At 27.4% G+C, this 20455-nt stretch overlaps 1 protein-coding gene across 9 annotated transcripts in view; it reads right to left on the bottom strand.

Annotated features, from left to right (window-relative positions):
• The window catches only part of LOC109596530 (cAMP-specific 3',5'-cyclic phosphodiesterase-like), a 229574-nt gene that overhangs the window by 73209 nt on the left and 135910 nt on the right, over nt 1–20455 (bottom strand). The window contains exon 1 of one of the 9 annotated variants that reach the window (XM_020012096.2): nt 13989–14126. The exons of 6 other annotated variants lie outside the window; for them this stretch is intronic. The gene's annotated coding sequence lies outside the window, so the exon portion shown is untranslated. Of the gene's footprint in view, nt 1–13988; nt 14127–20455 lie in introns of those variants that run through there. 2 more of the 9 variants (XM_049967670.1, XM_049967669.1) reach the window with 2 other exon arrangements.

Here is a 20455-nt window from a genome sequence, read left to right as displayed (position 1 = left end):
GCCACGATGTACGGTAAATAAGAAAAATAAGGTAAAGAAAAAATAAAAATAATAAATAATAAAAGATAGAAGTGGGATGCAGGGAACAAAATAAATATCCCCAAGGAGACGTTTCTTTGAAAACACATCTGAATGATGAGGAAAGTAATAAAATAAAATAAATGTGTATGGGGGAAATGATCTTGAGAATCTTTTATTTGAATTTTTGTGTACATGTAAAAAGAATTATTCATTAATGAGTTTTTTTATTAAAATCAATTTATTGATGACTTAGCTTCATATATAAAAATTTGATGGATGGAAGTTTTTAAATTATTTCCCGAAACAAAACATTCGTTATTCAGTTCACCAAGAAAAAAATGAATGTTGTCCTGTCAATACTAAGAGATTAATGGCCCGAAAACTCAGAAAAATCAATAATGCAACAAACCATTTCGAAATAAACTTAAATACCAAAAGTTTCAATTTATGGACGAAACCCTGAACTTTATTTAAACTTTAAAGATATATAGCAGAAAATTTTCGATAATTTGACCATTCATCCACCTACACGTATGAGCATTAATCGGGTTCCAATCAGATAAACGTATATTTGTAATTGGAATTCGGTTGCCATAAATTAAATGTTCGATGTGAATGGACTATTTCGACCGATGGTTGAATCGTTTGACTACTTTGATCTGCATAAATTCGTTAATTCCGATGCACATTATGGAAAAGGTATTAATTAGTTTTCGATTTGTTAGGCACACATGAGGAGTTCTAAAATACATTTGAAATGTTTGTTTTCTGTAAATTTAGAGTTTCCGTATTTTTTTCAGTTCCATGAAATATACTTTTACTATTTACTCAATATGGCGATATATTTCATTAACGCAGGTTAATAAAACAATAAAATTTATCATACAATAAAAAAGAAAGATAAAACGAAACGAACAAAATTAAATTTTCCCATCTTAATTTTTATTTATCCCCATTATCTTATTTGTCCAAAACCATAATTAAACGGTTAATAAATTACGCCGCAATAAAATCTATACTCTAGTTTAAGTCTGTGGCCAAAATCCAATTTGTCCCGTACTCTTTTTCGTTCCGGATGTGTTTTCCATTAAGAAAATGTCTCTTACGAATCTTTTTTTATGCAAGGGTGAACGCAGAAAATTAATTTTTAATTTCACAAGCTCAAAGTTCAATCTTACCCTCCGTGGATGCGAATGAAGAGATTATAAATTCATACAACAAGATATTTTAGGTTTGAAAGATCTGAACATGTGTATGAAACTCGACACGGAACACAAAGCACTTTTCGACAAGTCCTAAATCAATAGCATTAAAGCAACCGAAATTCGAGTGTAAGAGAGGAGCTTTACTGTAAAATAAACAATACTGATCACGAACCAGATTCAAATTTATATTTCAATTCTGTAGCAATATTTTGGTGAGCAAGGTATGACTGTAACTCAGCAGGACCAGTTTTACTTAATAATCAATTTGTCCCGGGGTTCATTGAAGAATTAACAGTGTTAAACGGAAACTTCGTTATGCAAAAACGGAACTTTGTTCCTGCAAATGTGAACCGGGCACAAAAGCCTTTGCGTTGCCGAAATAATTAATTTAATTAAAAACTTTCCTCCAATTGCAAAACGCCCAAACGTTTTCCATTTCATTTTTAATGAGCTTTTCACGTAGTAGTAAACGTGTTGATAGTTTAAAATTAGTGACCCTAATACGGAATCGACTACCTGGGATAAACATATCTTGCGGTCGGTTGCCATAGGAACTTCCACGTTCAAAATTCATACATGAACTCCCCACACACGGGTAAGGGATGGTTTCACAGTCTGTGATTAATCAGATCTGACCGATTTATTTTTGAACCGTCGATAAAAATATAAGCACAAATCGAGTTCATTTACACCACGGCAAAAACCCGTATTTGTTCCTATAATTGCGTTTTAATAAATAAAGCCCAAGCAAAAATTCGCAGCCACGCTTCATTTATTATTGAGCATTACGTGAAAAGAACCGAGGAGGGAGATCTTTTGTTTTTCCGCAGAAAACAAGATGATTAAATTAGCAATGACGGAATTATTGTATTGGAACAAAGAACGAAAACAAAAAATTATCCGGAAAATTAATAACTCATAATTAATTAAGGAGGAATTTTTTGTATGTTTCATAAACGATAAATAACAAATGTGTGTTTCAACTAAGTTTTCTTCGCATATCGATTCGTTTAGTTAGTTTTTATGCAGTGAAATAAACCGCGTTTATATCTAATCTCATCGGTCGTATATCTGCATAATTTACATTAGCGGGACGTGAATGAAAATGGATACGAGGCAATCACGCGAAACTTTAACGAAAGACAAATAGTTACTTGGCGACTTCCTTTTCGAACTAACGCAATTCTAATTAAGGTACCGGTTCTGGTAAATGCCAGGTCGAGTACTTAATTATGAACTATAAACTGAATAGTGTATATTTGGTGCACGTAAAACTAACTAATTATACGAAAAAGTTTTAATTAATACGTTTTTGATATAATGTTTGTTTACAAATACGCACGGACAACGTATAAAATGGATAATTAAAAAACACTTCAGAGAGGGTTTATTTAATATATTGTACCTTGATATATGATTCAATGTCGAATCAATTTCGTTCGGATTATTAACTTTCCGCGATCGCATGTTGAAAGAAAATTGCAAAAGTTATTATTTTAGAAATAATACACGAAACTACCATATATGTTTTTTATGGAATGTTGAAAAATAGGAACTAAATAGTGTTTTTTTTCTAATTCATAATTCGGATATGCTGAACACGAAAATCATATTTTTTTTCGTTCGGATTATTTACCTAAACTGCGACAAATTTGTGTTATTCAGTTTCCCATTTTATTTAAAGCTACGTATTGAAAATTACAGGTAAACCAGGCTGAGATGAGTAATATTTCATTAGAAAGGCACATCCAACGGTTCATAATTTATTTCTATTGGAAGGTACAGTTGATGAAACTTCGTTAAATTTCATTTAATTTTTCACGAATTTCAGCCACTGTAGAGCTATTAGAGTAATTTTTTATAATAATAAATAATTTGAATGTCTCAAGTAGTACATTTTTAATTTATAGTTTATTCGATTACAAACTTTTGGAGCCCCAAAAGTCCAATATCTCATTAATTATTGTAAATATATTTTCACTACAATCAATTGAAAATAATGTAAATCGCTTTAAACATAATTTAATTTATCTAAATATTGAGATTTCGAAAGGAATTATGAAAAGTTTTAAAGAAACTTTATTCATGTTTATAAACTTCAAAAATTAAAACAAGAATGTCCAGTATTTGAGAAAAGTTTCTTATGCTTTTAACAATTAAACAATCTAAAATTTACACAAACAAACTTAAGATTTCAAAACATCCACGTGGTCTAATTAGGTTTTCCTTCAGTGAAAACTGATTATTCTAATGTAATTATAAACAAAAAAGTTCTAACAAAGATTGAACAATGTTTCTCATTAACTTAATAAATCATGAGAACCATATTCGTTAAATTTCATTTCATTTTTCACAAATTTCAGCCCCTGCAGAGCCATTAAAGCATTTTTTCAATAATAAATAATTTCAATGTATCAAGTAGTACTTTTTTTAATTTATAGTTCATTCGATTACAAACTTTTGGAGCTTCAACAGTCCAATGTCCAACAATCCATGAATTATTGTAAAAATGTTATATATATATATATATATATATATATATATATATATATATATATAATATGTATATATTTTCACTAGTATCAAATAAAATTTCGAAAAGCAATTATGAAAAGTCTTACAGAAGCTTTATTCACGTATATAATCTTCAAAAATTAAAACAAGAACGTCCAGCACTTGAAAAAAAGTTTCTTATACTATTAACAATAAAATTTACACAAAATAAACAGTTCAGTAAACCCACATATAATTACGTGGTCTAATTAGGTTTTTCTTCAAAGAAAATTAATTATTTATTATAATTATAAACAAAAAATTTTTTACAATAATAAATAATTTCAATGTCTGAAGTAGTACATTTTTAATTTATAGTTTATTCGATTTCAAACTTCTGGAGCTCCAACAATCCAATGTCCGACAGTCCATGAATTATTGTAGACATGTTTTATATATATTTTCACTACAATCAAATTTAAACATATATTAATTTCTAAATACTGAGAGAATTTCGAAAACCAATAAAAAGTTTTACGCAAGCTTTATTCATGTTTATAAATTACAAAAATTAAAACTAGGACGTCCAGCACTTGAAAAAATTTATATACTATTAACAATTAAATAATCTAGAATTTACACAAAATTAACAGTTCAGTACATCCACATATTACGTGGTCTAATTAGGTTTTTTTTCATTGAAAACTTGTTACTTTAACAAAGATTGAACAACGTCTCAACGTTTTAATTTCATTTAATTTTTCACGAATTTCAGCCACTCTAGAGCCATTAGAGCAATTTTTTAAAATACTAAAAAATTTCAATGTCTCAAGTAGTATATTTTTAATTTATAGTTTATTCGATTACAAACTTTTGGATCTCCAACAGTCCAATGTCCAACAATCCATGAATTATAGTAAAAATGTTTTATATTTATTTTCACTATAATCAAATTCAACATAATTTAATTTATCTAAATAATGAGAAAATTTCGGAGAGCAATTACGAAAAGTTTTACAGAAGCTTTATTCTTGTTTATAAATTTCAAAAATTACTAGGGCGTCCAGTAATTTTAACAATTAAATAAAAAATAAAATTTACACAAAATTAACATTTCAGTACATCCACGTGGTCTAATTAGGTTTTTCTTTAGTGAAACCTGATTATTTTAATTTATTTTTAACAAAAAAGTTCTAACAAAGATTGAACAACGTTTCTCATTAACTTAATAAATGATGAGAATCTGAGGATTAAATTTTAAAGGAAACTTGTTAACAAAAACTCCAACGTTAAAAGGAGTAAATCTCTGTTGTGGAAAAGGCAACTTTCAGTTAAGCCAAATTATCTGGAAAACTGTAAGGAATTTTAAGCCTTATTTTAAGATTTCCTCAATTGGGTCGTCCGTATATTTTTTGTCCATTAGCAAATTATATTTTTATGGCAAAAAATGTAATATTTAAAATGTGCTTTCAGTATCTAATTGGGCAAGAACAAAGTTGTTGCAACGATTTAACGAGGACGAAATAAAATGTAGAGGATAATAAAGTAAATAGAAACCGATACGAAAGATATATCAAATAAAAAGAAGAGAACAATCTGTTTTATTTATTGTTATGTAGTTGACTGTTTCAGCGAAATAAAAGGAAACAATTTTATTTTACTTTGTCAGTTTTCTGTCAAAATTCAACAATTTTGTTGTCTGGAGAAAATAATTCTTGATTTATTTCTGCCAACCTTTACGCGGACTGAATTCGAAATTTTTCCGGGATAAGTAATTTAGCATTTTTAAAAATGTTCTCGAATATTTACTAATAAATTTAATACATTCTGTTTACATTTAGTCACTGAAATAACATTAAATATTCATCGATGTGACGACGACGCTGTGCCTATATTTTTCTGCATGGAGATCATAAATTTTTACTATTACATTTAAAATGTAGTTACTTGTGAAATATTACATTAACATAAAACGAAATAAAAATTAATTCAAAACCATAACTAACTATTGTAATTATCAAATACATCAAATATATCGATGACTTCAACAAACAAAAATAAACGTTTTTTAATAAATATTAATTCTGATTCATTTCTGACTAATTTAAATATAATTCATTATTGTGCATTTGAAAAATAAATAATCGAATATATTAAATTACATACGAATAACTAAATTGATTCGCAGAATTATTAATACATACATATAATAATTCTTTTAGGCGATGTTAAACATTCATTATAATGTTTACGGTGCAATTTACATAAAAGACATTCAACCACACAACAACCAAAGGGAATTTTGAACAGTTGGTTGTTACACAACCTACAAGAAACTCACTGAAGTGTATAAACGGAAAGTAAATACATGTTTGGGACTGATACAAAGTCTCTTGGTTTCTTGTACAAAACGTTTTCTGAAATTATAATTGAACATTTCAACCACATGTCAGCTGCGAGATCTATTTAAAATTAGTTTGTTTTCCCTGATTGCCCTGAAAATTGGTTTATATTGTTTGTACGACCTTTAGGTAGGGAAATCTAGTCAGATATTCGTACCGAACCACGTCAAATTTAATATTCACTAACCTTTCAAAGTTTACGAAACTTTCGGCTAGTTTAATCCATGGAGAATCTTCTACGGGACTTGAAAGTTACACAAACTAATTGCATAGATATTTTCTGCCAGTACAAATTGGACAATATAACATTAGCATGAAGTATAATTGGCCATGTCGAAACTACACAACCATTAACGTTACAAACAACAGTAACAATTGTATCAAATGAAAACGTACACGAACGACAGATACATTGGGAACCTTGAGAGCGGAATTAACACCTCGCACGTAAACGAATAAATTAGTGCCCACGTTTTAATAAAAGCGTCGAGACCTTTTATCACATCGGACGCGACTCTGTCGAGATTAAGACTTGGCGAAAATTGCTCGAACAATAAATTACCACTAAAACGAAAAACAACCGGAGACAACGTTTCCAGAAACGGGAAACCGCGAAAACCGCTGGGAGACGTTAGTACTCTTGTAGTGTTTCAGATAAACGAGTTAATGCGACCACTAATTTCGTTAGTGAATTCGTTTATTATTCATTCAACATTTTTCTTTTTAACTTTTCAACAAACAATTAATTAACGTGACTTTTAACTGGTTTCGCATATTTTATTTAATTACGATCAATACTAGTTGAAAACTAATGAATAGATTCACAGTTAATTCCGGGGAGCGAATTGAAATAACCCTTTTACAAACTTCCCGAGTCTAATAAATGGAAATTAATTTTCCTATGGAAACTAACGGGCGAAAAAAGTCACGTATGCACGAGGTAAAATGTTTTCATCCGTCCAAACAAATAACAAGAGCAACTTGTCCTCAGGCGATGAATGTTACGCTCACGTTTTGTTTCAAAATTGATTCGCTACCTCTGTAGCGGGTATGAGGCTCAAACGGTAAATTACCAATGAAAAGAGTTCATAATTTGCTTCTCGCCTGATTTTATTTCCGGTCAGGATTTACTAGATTCAAAGGAAAAATACTTTTTTGTTATTTGTGTGTATAAATTAAGCACAATTAAAAAAATACTATTATTCGTGTTAAACAACATTTAATTAAAATTGAGAGTGACACAGAAATTCTATTCTATTTAGGCACTGAAATTCAGCGAGGACAGAAAGTATATGAAAAAAAAAAAACGCCTAAATGTGAGTAAAATTGTCACACGATTTTGCCGAAATAATACGTAAAGTAAAAATATAAATTAAAAATATTATATCTAATCATAATAACAATCAAACTAAAAACGTGTCTCCCTATTTTTATACGCATTTCCATTATAGGTTAGACAACATATGGATTTCTCAAAAATTTTTAATTGTTAATTAAGATTGCATTCAAACAAAGCGTCAAAATAAATAAACGTTAGGTTTGTTGATTATGTGACCTTGCTTAAATCTCGGGTGATTCCTAGTACCTTACTCTTTAAATATTAATTATTTCTAAATAAACACTAAATATGTGATTTTATGTTTAATAATTTCACTTCCTTGGTTATTTCTCATTATAAGACTGAATAAATACAGTTCAGAACGTTTGTTTATACAATTTTAAAACAATAAATCAAAAATGAAATAATTTTTTCATGTTTTAAACAGTGTTGGATTGATTGTAGAAGAAAGAAAGCAATGTGTATTAATCAAAGTTCGATATAATTCAAAACATTTGTTCTTATGTATAAATTAGAGATAATTAAAAACTAAATAATATCCCTATTTTTTCGAATTTCCATCATAGAATAGACAATATATGGATTTCTTAAAGATTTTTATTTGTTAATTAAGATTGCATTAAAATATAGCATTTTTGTGTTACTAACAAAAAATTTGTTAAAACGTTAGGATTGTTGATTATGTGACCTTGCTTTAATCTGTGCCTTACTGTTTAAATATTTTGATTAATTGTTTCTAAATAAACACTAAATATGTGATTTTATGTTTAATAATTTCAGTTTCCTTGGGTTTCTCATTATCCTAGCAATAAAATAACATAACCATCGTAATTTTCATTATTATATGCCAATCCTATCAAAAAGGGTTTGATCCTACTGAATAGTGAGAGAGACACATGCACGACAAAAACAGTAAATGTCCGTATTGGTAAACTTTTACTGTCTCTGTCATGCAAGATATCTCTCTCAAAATTCAGTTGGATCAAACGCTTTCTAAACGGTATACACGACACTTATTATGCATTTTTATAAATGTTTAAAATTTATTTTCATTTTTCTGCGCCATGTATCGCTTGTTTGTCCATATTTAAAAAGAAAAACGGTTATGTTTTAAATATTTACGAATATTTTGTTTGACCCACAAAACTTTAGCTTACTTAAGACAAAAACTTGATCACTGATACCTTTGCACATTAGATATAGCAATTAAAAGTGCGGAATTGAAAACGTTTCGTTTTATTCTTTTATAATAAGAATTAGCTATATGAAATTTTTTTTCATGTTTTAAACAATGATTGATTGATTTTAGAAGAAAGAGAACAAATTTAATTCTAAATTTTTCTTCGTATGTCAGATCGTAGATTTGAAACAATTAAAAATGAAATAATAATTTATGTGTATTAATCAAAGTTAAATATAATTCAAAACATTTGTTCTTATGTATAAATTGGAAGCAGAAATAATGTAATTCGTGTATTAAATCATAATGAATTTAAAAGAAACAATAGTACAATTTAAAACATGTGTTCATGTATAAATTAGAGACAATTAAAAATAAAATAATATTTTTCTTGTATTAAATATCACTGGATTAATATTAAAAGAAACAGAACAGAAGGAATATTTACTGTTTAAATATTTTGATTAATTGTTTCTAAATAAACACTAAATATGTGATTTTAAATTTAATAATTTCAGTTTCCTGGTTATTTCTCATTATCCTTGCAGTAAAATAGCATTAACATTATAATTTTTATTATTATATAAATTTAACAGTTTTCAATCGTCAAGTCGAAACCTTGAGCACTGACAACTTTGCACACTAGATATAGCAATTAAAAGTCCGAAATTGAAAATGTTCCGTTTTATTCCTTTATAATAAGAATTAGCCATATGCATTAATAAAAACATATTTTTTTGTGTATTGAACAGCATTAGATTCAAATTAGAAAAGACAGAATAAATACAGCTCAAAACGTTCGTTTATACAATTTCAAAAAAATAAATCGAAATTGAAATAATTTTTTCCTGTTTTAAACAGTTTTTGCAGAAAATTTAATTCTAAATATTTCTTCATACTTATAAATCAGAAACAATAAAAAATGAAAAATATTTCATGTGTATTAATTAAAGTTAGATATAACTATAATAACATTTATTCTTATTAGAGATAATTAAAAACGAAATAATATAATTTGTAAATTACATCAGAATGAATTTAGAAAAAACAACAGTACAATTTAAAACATGTGTTCATATGTAATATTAGAGTTCAATTAAAGAAAAAACAGTCGACTTCGATTACTCGAATCATCATTTGCCACAACAATCGAGACTTCAAGTTATTAAATAAAATACATGCATAGAAAATTATAAATGTGTATTTACCATGTAAGTATGATTTATGATAGATATTACAAAAAATACTGCTAAAGTACACTGCTTATCAAAAGTAACAATTTGAAACATAAATTTATGTAATACATGATTTCAAACAAAGCTACGATTAAACCATTCCAGAATAGCTTTGCCAAGATTTTCATGCATATGTTTTCCCACACGAAACCTTGTAGCGAAATATAAGCATTACCATTGTAGGGGTTGTCTTTAAGACATTTGATCGGAATAACCCCTTAGTAAAATGTACTTCCATTTAGAATTTAGGATGTTGCAATCATGTATAAACACCACAAAGTAAATTGTAGGAGTTTCCGAGATTATTTTAATAAATTGTCTTAGAATTCTTGTCAATAGGGAATTCTCTTCGGGTATAAGAAAGAAAGAAAATCCTTGAGAAGTTCACCTGAGGCAGGTGAAATTCGACTTATCCAAGGTTATGCCAAATATTTAATTCAATATCAAGATATTCAAGTAATCAAAGTTCGAGTTACCAAGTAAAAATTTCACATAATTTTCACCCTGGACGCCATTGCCCACCAATTTGCTTCGAGTTACCAAAATTCAAATTATCGAATATATTATTAGTATAATTTGTATATTTTATATATGTACTAAACAGCATTAGATTGAATTTAAAAGACAGAGAACATATGTTATTAAAAATATTTGTATGAGACAATTAAAAATGAAGATTTAGATTGAAATTAAAAGACACAGAATATATACTATTCAAATAAATAACATTTGTTTATAATTTTGTGTGTTAAATAGTGTTAGATAACATTAGAAATACATATAGTACAATATTTTTTCATGTGTATAAAATACAAATAAATTTCGTATATTAAACAGCATTTGATAGAAATTAGAAGAGACAGAATTAGGTAAATTAGAAGAAATATAATACATATAGTTCATAATATTTGTTCATATAGATATAAAGTGCAAATGAAAAAAAAAAAACATTCTTCTTGTATTAAACAGCATTAGATTAAAATTAGAAGAGCCATAATACGATAGAAACACGACTAAACCATTAAACCTGCACGAATCAGTGAGCACATAGTCATGAATATGTTGCGCTCACCAACATGTCTCCATCATGATTTTAATCCCCATTGTTTGTTGTTTGTATTGTGAGTAAATTAAATATCGTTCAGATGTTCCATGTTGATAGCTTCTAAGCCTTTCATGTCACAATTCAACTTTTGTGTATGAAAAAAATAGTTAATTAACTGTTTTCGAAACGATCTTCGAACACGGGATTCGGCGATGCAAGTGTGAATCGGATTCGGGGTTGTTGGTAATTAGTTGGATCATGCGGTCTGGCAATTAACAGGAATAACAGCAACAACGGATCAATTTTGATCCTACTGCAAATGTTATCTAGGTTGTGTTATGTTTGTAACTTATTCTATTAAATTAGTCAGGAACAATAAGATACGTAATCAGAAAAGTTTTGTCGTTGTGTCACAGGATTTGAATATTTATATGCACTTTATGCTCGCATTAATGTCACGTTTGAAATCAAATAAGCTCGTGTCCAAATCCACTGCAATCTTATTTGACGAGGTGTAAGTAAAACTGTAATCTCGTTAGAGGTGACTACTTTTAATACCATTAATATCACGTACCAAATGAGATTTCTCTCCACTTGGGAACTTTTTATTCATCTATCCACATCAAAATATTCCGGAGAACCGAAACGGACGGTAACAAGACTTGCACCCTGCCACTGACATGTTTCATATGAAATTCCTGTTTCAGTTTCACTTGTACACGTCAAACGCATTGTTCTCCACGGTTCAAAGGCTCGTAATTTCACCTTTTCTAAATATATTTATTTTTCTCCCGTTCGTCCAACAATAGGAAACCAAACAGTCTGTTTACTATTAGCGTTCTGATCCGAATTGATTGATTGGGAGCATGTTCCCGCAAAACGTAAACATTACTCCCAACGTGAAATATTTTTAGAGGTGGTGCAGTAAAAAATTAACTGCATATGAGTGTTGGTTTATGATACGACACAACCGCTTGAAATCACACATTCGTTGTGTTTTATGGGACATTAATTGAACAAATGATTCGGTCTGTTTTGGTTTTATTATATAACCACCTATCCACAACCAGGATGAATTTGTCGAAACAATTAAAATTGTACGTCCACCAATTTTAATGGTTTTGGAAGTTTGACAGTCGGGAATGTATTTTTATTTGTAATGTTATAATTTAACAGATCCAATATATTTTTAATGATAAATCTTATAAAATGTATAAATTGTAGAGTAAACAAACATAATATAAATATAAAAAGAGCAGTTTCTTATAAATTTTATAACTGATAATTATACTTCACAATTTTTTCTATTCTGACATTAAAATTTGTCAATAATTATACAAAAATAAAAAAAATATTTTGAATTTTTTATATTTTTTTGTTAAAATCTGTAAATAATGACATAAATTACACAAAAATAAATTTAAATAAATTAAATTTTTATTCTACGCCCACCAATTTTAATGTTTTTGTAAGATTGGCAGTCGTAAATGTATTTTTATTTGTAATGTTATATGAAATTAGCTCCAATGTATTTTTACTGATAAATTTTATAAACTGTATAAATTGTAAAGTAAAAATAATATAAATATAAAAAGATTAGTTTCTTACAAATTTTATAACTGACAATTATACTGACAAAGATAAAAATATTTATCTATATTAAATGTAAATATTAATTATTATTATTATATTTTAAATTATAATTCACAAATTTTTCTATTCCGACATTAAAATTTGTCAATAATAATAGAAATTGCACAAAGATAAAGAAAAATATGTTTTAATTTACAAATTATTTTTTATGATTATTAAAATTTGTAAATAATTATGTAAATTATTCAAAAGTAAAGAAAAATATAATTTACATATTTTTATATTTTTTATTAAAATTTTTAAATAATTATATAAATTACACAAAATTAAAGGAAAATACGTTATAATTTTCAATTTTTATAGTTTATTGTTAATATTTGCAACAAATGACAAATTACACAAAAATTAGGGACAAAATTAAATTAAATTCTTATATAATAAATAGTTACATTTTGTAAAACAAGACAATATATTTTGTATTTGTTTAAATATATTCTAGATTGAATTAAAGTTTAAAAGATATACTAAAAAAATAATTAATTAAAAATAATAATATAATTTTAATGTATTATTTTTATAAATTTTTTATATATATTTGGATTGAGCTAAATTTTCAAAAATATTGTTATTAGAAAACAGAATAATTAAAAAATAGTAATTATTATTTACAAATTTCTATATTTTTTTATTAAAATTTATAAATAATTACAAAAAATGAAAGAAAAATACGTTATAATTTTCAAATTTTTTATAGTTTTTTTGTTAAAATTTGTTAAAAATGACATAAATTACATAAAAATAAAGAAAAAAATTAGTTTAAATTTTTATATGATAAATAATTACATTTTGTAAAACAAGACAGTATATTTTGTATTTGTTTAAATATATTCTAGATTGAGTTCAAGTTCAAAAGATACTCTAAAAAATGAATTAATTAATTGAAAATAATATAATTTAATTTATTATATATATATATATATATATATATATATATATATATATATATATATATAGATTGAGCTAAATTTTCGAAAACAAAGTTATTAAAAAACAGAATAATCTAATTTAATTTTTTTCGTAGTACATTCACAATATACAAAAATTATTAATGAAACAATTTATAAACTGCGAAAATATTACATTTATCAGTATTTTCCAATTCAAATAAGTTAAATTTGAAAAAAACAAAAGGATTAATTAAAATTAATAATTCTATTAAAAATTCAATTCAAAATTCGATGTAATAAAAAAGAAAACTTAAAGTATGAATCACACAATTCGCAAAACTTGTTTGATGTTGCCTCATTAAATTAATGAATGTAATGTGTAATAACCACTTATCTAGTTATTGTAAACAACATTACGTACATAACGATAATCTGCTAGACTCTCAAAAAATAATTGAACAATCTCATCTGCGTACCATAATTCACACAACCAATCGTAACTACAAGAAACATGATAAAATTTTTCACCTTCTCCGTCGGCAGGAATTTCTTTCTTTTTTTAATCCGCCACCACAACTGCACAAACTGGCACAAAAAAAAAACAAATGTTGGGAGATGAGGATGAGATTTATTCACCTGGAGCACGTTTCTGTGAACACGGTTACCGAAATCCGGATGGCCTTTTCGGAGGCGCGTTCGCGACCGCACTGCACGGTTTGCCGCTTCCCGGACGCCCGACGGCGACGCACGGACTCCTGCGATTCGGCACGAGTGTTACGCCGGCGAGGATTCCTGCTGCTGGTGTTAGAAAAATCGCTTGTTTTGGTTTTGGTTTAATACACACATCAAAAATTTCGGCCTTAAGCCGATTTGGTCGTTCATCCGTTGCTCATCCAAAAGGTAAATGCCGATCAGACTTTTCGTCGAACAAAAGGTCGAGAACGGAGTTTTCGTAAAAAGCGAGGCTTCAAAAACAAAAGCGTCCATTCATTCAATAATTGTGTTTGTTTCTTCCAGTCGTAAAATCGTATTTGGCGATCGAGTGGCAGTTTGCAGCATGTTGACATTCCTGCTACGGTACAAAAACGTACATGGCGATTTTAACACGTTTTCTAACGTTTCCCCGTAAACGAAACGGTCGATTTATTCGTTAGCGTTGCCCGTTTTTGGTAGCAGCTTCCGTGGAACCGACGCATTAATAATGGACGTTCCCATTTTGTTTCTGACTTGACAATTGCCCGTCACTCGAAATTATTCCTATTAAATGTGATCGACGAAAAATTTAGGTCTTAAAATGATGCGTCTTTGTTCACGTCGACTATGCCAGTTTGTCTATCAATCATTGGAAGATGTTTACTTGCATCTGACAATAGGTTGATGGAAAATCGATCTTTAATTATGTTACTGTTGTTTACTTGATACTTATTACAATAATTATCCTTAACGATTTTTTTAACCTGTACAGTGGAAACAAATTTAGAAAAGTGTTTTTAAAATTTTATTATATGACATTTTTTTATATATATACAATAATACATATACACATAAATAAGTATACAATACAATAATTTATTACAAAATATCAATAATATGTTTAATTTCAATAAATATAACATTATAACATTTATTATGACGATAAATAAACTATAAAAAATCCTTAAAATTTAGTATAAAGTGTTAAAGATATTTTTCCTGATGCATTTAGTTTTAATCAATATATTTAACAATTTTATAAATACAGGAAAAATATTCTAAAATATTAATTTAATATGGAGTACAAAAAATATTTTTATAATATTATGCTTAACATTTTTAACATGTATAATAAAACATTCAATTAAGTGTTCTTAACAAGATATTTTGTATTTAAATAAATACGTGTAACATTTTTATATGTTCAATAAAAATACAGGTAAAAAAATTAACTACTTAAAATAAATTGAAAAAAAAAATAAAAATATGTTAGCAAAATTTTTATGTAATGTGTGTTAAGTTTTTAGTAATTTGATCCATTAGTTGCAAGAATTATTGTCAAAAATATAAATTGTGCAGTGTTACATATTTAATTAAATTACCTGATGCACAACCATTTGCAAAATAAACATTCGTATTAAATATAAACTATACAAAAATCCTTAAAATTTAGTATGAAAGTATCAAAGATATTTTTCCAGATTTTAGTTTTAATAAATATATTTAACAATTTTATAAACACACGAAAAATATTTTAATATATTAATTTATTATGGAGTACCAAAGATATTTTTATAATATTATTCTTAACATTATTTAACATGTATAATAAAACCATTTAACATTTATTAAGAAATCTCTTTTTATATATTCAATAAAAATACAGGTACAAAAATTAATTAACTATTTAAAATAATAATGTTAGCAGAATTTTGATGTAATATGTTAAGTTTTTACTAATTTTATCTATTAGTTAGAACAATTATTGTCAAAAATATAAATTTTGCAATGTACATATTTAATTAAATTACCCGGTGCACATCCATTTGCTAAATAAACATTAATTCGTATGAAATATAAACTATAATAAATTCATTAAAATTTAGTATGAAGTATCAAAGATATTTTTCCTGATGCATTTAGTTTTAATAAACATATTTAACAATTTTATAAAGAATTAAGTGTTTTTAACATTTATTATGAAATATCAAAGACATTTTCAATAAAAATATTGGTTCAAAAATTAATTAACTACTTAAAATAAATTTAAAAAAATAAAAATATGTAAGCAAAATTTTTGTGTAATATACTAGTAGTTTTTACTAATTTAATTCATTAATTGGAACAATTATTGTCAAAATATAAATTGTGCAGTGTTACATGTTTAATTAAATTACCTGGTGCACATCCATTTGCTAAATAAACATTCACTGATCACTTTTAATTAATTTTTTTATCGTAATCACAACTCAACAATCCTGATAAAAGTTCCATTAATTAAAATGGTAATTTCCAGTTTGAATAAATTCGGTGAACTTCAAAAGTCAACACGACATATTATACTTTTTTTTTAAATCACAAACAGTTCTTTTTCCAAATAATTAAGGCATCGATCCGAACTGTATGTTGTAATTGAAAAATAATGTAACAGTAGATGTAAAAAGCCCATCATTAATCTTGCGTCCACTTCGATCGGACTGAATGAAAAGCATAGCACGGCAGTACTGAAAATAAAAAGGGCACTGAAGGACAAAGGATGAAAGCATTTCCTCGTAATTATTAAATATAACTCTGGCCACGATGTTCACTATTTAGCCGGTCGATTTGCGGACAATGTTTCACACTTTGCCGAACAAAATATTTCACGTGTTTTCCTGCTGCGTTAATAAATATGTTACTACGAAGGTCACAACAATTTAAGATGAACTTTATTTAATTCAAAATTTTGTACCGTTTAATAAAATGTACGTCATTAAAAATATTTCTAGGTCACGCTATACAAAGACCAAGTTATTGTGTCTATTTTTGTCCACAATTTATTTTTTCTCAATAAATTAAAGTGGTGAATTTACAACTGGAAAGGCACAGGAAATGTTTTCCTACACTATATTTTTATCGATTTCTTGCGTTTTATGTCACAGTTTATGCACTTATTAATTTTATTAATAAAGAGCACATTCGTCTACTTTCGTCTTTCTGTTATTTTTATGTAAAACTTAAGATTACTTTCCTGAAATTACGATGATCGATCTGCATCATTTTATGTCATAGTTACTTACGTTTGGATGCCAAATGCGTTTTCCACTTACCTGAAAACAAGAAAAATATACATAAATAAGCGAATGAATCATTTTAAAACTACGTCAAAAACTCGTGAACAATTCACAATGAAAATTTCATAGTGGATAGCTAAATTAAGGTGGAAACAGCACATGCTTGTGTCGTCTAGAAATTTCAAAAATAGCCGAACAATAACGACACATAATTACGACAGAAAAAACAATCGGCCCAAACTATTTCAGGTGGTCTATTCTCAGAGCTCGATTTAATAATATGTTCGGTCCACCTGTTTTTATATATACACGTATATGTATGTTTTTTTCTTAAGGAACAGGTTTAATCGTGTGAGAAAGAAGTTGTGAATAGTTTACGTGAATTGGAAACGTGCACCTTTTAAACTCTTATTAAAGTTTGGAGCCTGTTAAGTTGCCTTTAAAAGTTCAAACTGCTTTAGGTAACACGATAACGACAAGATTGAACTGAAGTTTGTTCGAACTATATGTTGTACCATGAAAATATTTATTTCGTTTAAAAATAATTAAAATGCAAAGAGAGTAAATTGTATATAATTTAAGGTTTATAGTTGTACTCAAAACAATTTAATTTAATTATTTTAAAAGAAAACATTTCCACCGTTTATGTGGTAACATGTACAAAAAACGAGTAAACATTACACGCGAACGTTTTCCCAACTTCCTATGCGCACCACTTTAAAATCATAAAAATAGATTAATGGCCTGTCACAACTAAATTTAACTGTTTTACAAGTGTTGGAGTTAAGTACAACACTTCCTTAATATTACGAACGTTCGAAGAATGTTTTTAGTACAGTGACTCAATTGAAAAAATTCGTAACGTGATCTTTCCTGATCAATCTTAATTTTAAATGGTTGCTTTTTTTGTCGCTCAGATCCATATTTAAATTAACAAAGGTTATATAATTTTACATGATGCTACAAATTGGTCTATGAAAACGGTATTCTAATCTAGATTTATTTTTAAAATGTTGAGAAACGATAAAGAAATATTTTAAATCGTAACTATTATGGTACTATTAACTTTTTTGACTTAATATAGACTTTCAAGGATTGTAACTGCATCTAGTACATTACCTCCCCTTCTATATTTTAAATTTCAATGCAATAATTACTGCAAATTGTCCTTTTTGTCATTGAGCAACATTAGAATATTATATACGTTCTGGTCATTAAAAAACAGTTCGAATCAAGTTCATAACAGTTAATAATCTAATTATTATCAAAACGAGTAGAATTATTTTATAGTAATCCTTTTTCAGTTTCATTGTAAAAATCAAAAATAGTCTTAAAACAAATTTTATTTATCAAATTTTTAATTACTGATTTTTACACTTAACATTTGTGATATTCAAATTCAAGGCCCATTATATTTCTATTAAAGTAAGTATTCAAAAAGGTGGCATTCTACTGCAATGGATTTATTCACATTACCAAACATTGTACACAACTGTGAAGTGCAAATATACAGTATTGGCAGAGGAATTTTAAAAACTACCGCCCTATATAGGCAAATCTAATATAATTTATAACAATTATGAATGCACTGTATACAAATATATCAGTGAATGTTTCTTGTAGTAAAAATAATTATATTAGCTACAAATTAAAAAACTAAATATTCAACTGGTAAAATGTAGTTACTAAATGTCAGTAATCTCTACAAAATCTACAATAATTTTTAGTTCCATAGTATACACCGAAATAAACTAAATTAATATAGTACCTCGTGGAAAGAAATTATTTTCCAAATTAAAATCACAGATTGTATCGTTCTTTGAATCCGATGAGGGAAAAATCAATATCACATTGTAATGCGTGTTTTACAACAATTTTAAGATTTGGTGATGTGGAAGAAAAAATAAGACTGGACGATCAAGAAAAACCAATAAATTTTATCCTATTCCAAAAAAAATCTTTTCCTGAGTTCCAGCAAACTAAAAGCTCTACTTGAGACGCAACTTGGAATTAATGTTTCTTCAAGAACTGTAAGAGATAGGGGGTCTTCATCCGAGAAGGCCGGACTAAAAAACTACTACTATCAGAGAAGAACTGACGAGGCAGATTTGAGTTCACCAGGTCCCTTTTACATTGGTCTTTAAATGATTGGAAACAAGCGATCTGGAGTGATAAAATCAAGTTTAATCTGGTTACTAGTGATGGGATTTTATATGTAAGGCAACCTATTCATGCAAAGTTTAACCCAAAGTTTATCATACTCACTGATAAACACGGCGACAGGTCGATAATGGAATGGGGTTGCTTTTTGGGATTTGCAATGGTTCCTCTCCTTTGAATAAAGTATGTATCATGGATCATTTTATATATAAAGAAATATTGAGGAACAATATGGTACCGTATTCAGATAAAAATATGCCACTAAAACTTTATTTTCAACAAGATAATAACCAGTAGCACACTTCAAAATATTTAATGCAGTGTCTTTTAAGGGAAAAAATTAATGTTATGAACTGGGCATCTTAATTTCTCGATCTAAACTCCATTAAAAACTTATGGGAGATAGTGAACAATAAAATACACAAAAAGTATTAGCAAGATTTATTCACGGTTCTGAGTGAATCCTGGCAAAGTATTGATCCAAATATTATTGACCATCTGTTGCTTTCCATTTAAAAAAGGTGTTTGGAAGTTATTCATAATAATGGGAATTTTACAATAAATTAGTGTAAAATTAATTAAAATACTAATTACAAATTATTCGTAGTAATAAAATTTTAAATAACATAAGTTGCTCTACTTTTTACCAGCCCAAAACAAATCATTTTTTTATTGTTTAACTATGTAATTGTTAAATTTATAAAGGGAAGTTAATTTTGAATATACATTTTTTTTTTCACATAATAAACAGGACAAAAATTATTGGAATTTTAAAAAAGTTGCTCTACTTTCTGCCAATACTGTATCTGATTCTCCAAAAAATATTCTTTGACAATCGGAATGAGTTATTTTAGATATTAATAACATAACATAAGGATTAATAGTTGTTGCAAATAATATGACTATTTGATTATTTTCTCCAACAAGTGGAGGACAAACACTGTTTTTTCTCGTTAAACATTTTCTTCAATTCCAAATTATTTAACATTAAGTTGAAACCAAGAAACATTTCTGATTTGTTCAGTCATGTTGGTCTTTGTTCCTCAGATGTTCCTCATTCACGTTGCTTTCAATAATAAGGAAAATATT

This window comes from Aethina tumida, chromosome 5, assembly GCF_024364675.1.
Source record: "Aethina tumida isolate Nest 87 chromosome 5, icAetTumi1.1, whole genome shotgun sequence".
NCBI lineage: Eukaryota > Metazoa > Arthropoda > Insecta > Coleoptera > Nitidulidae > Aethina > Aethina tumida.
The sequence above is the reverse complement of the archived record's forward strand: the minus strand, read 5'-3'. Positions and strand labels throughout refer to the sequence as shown.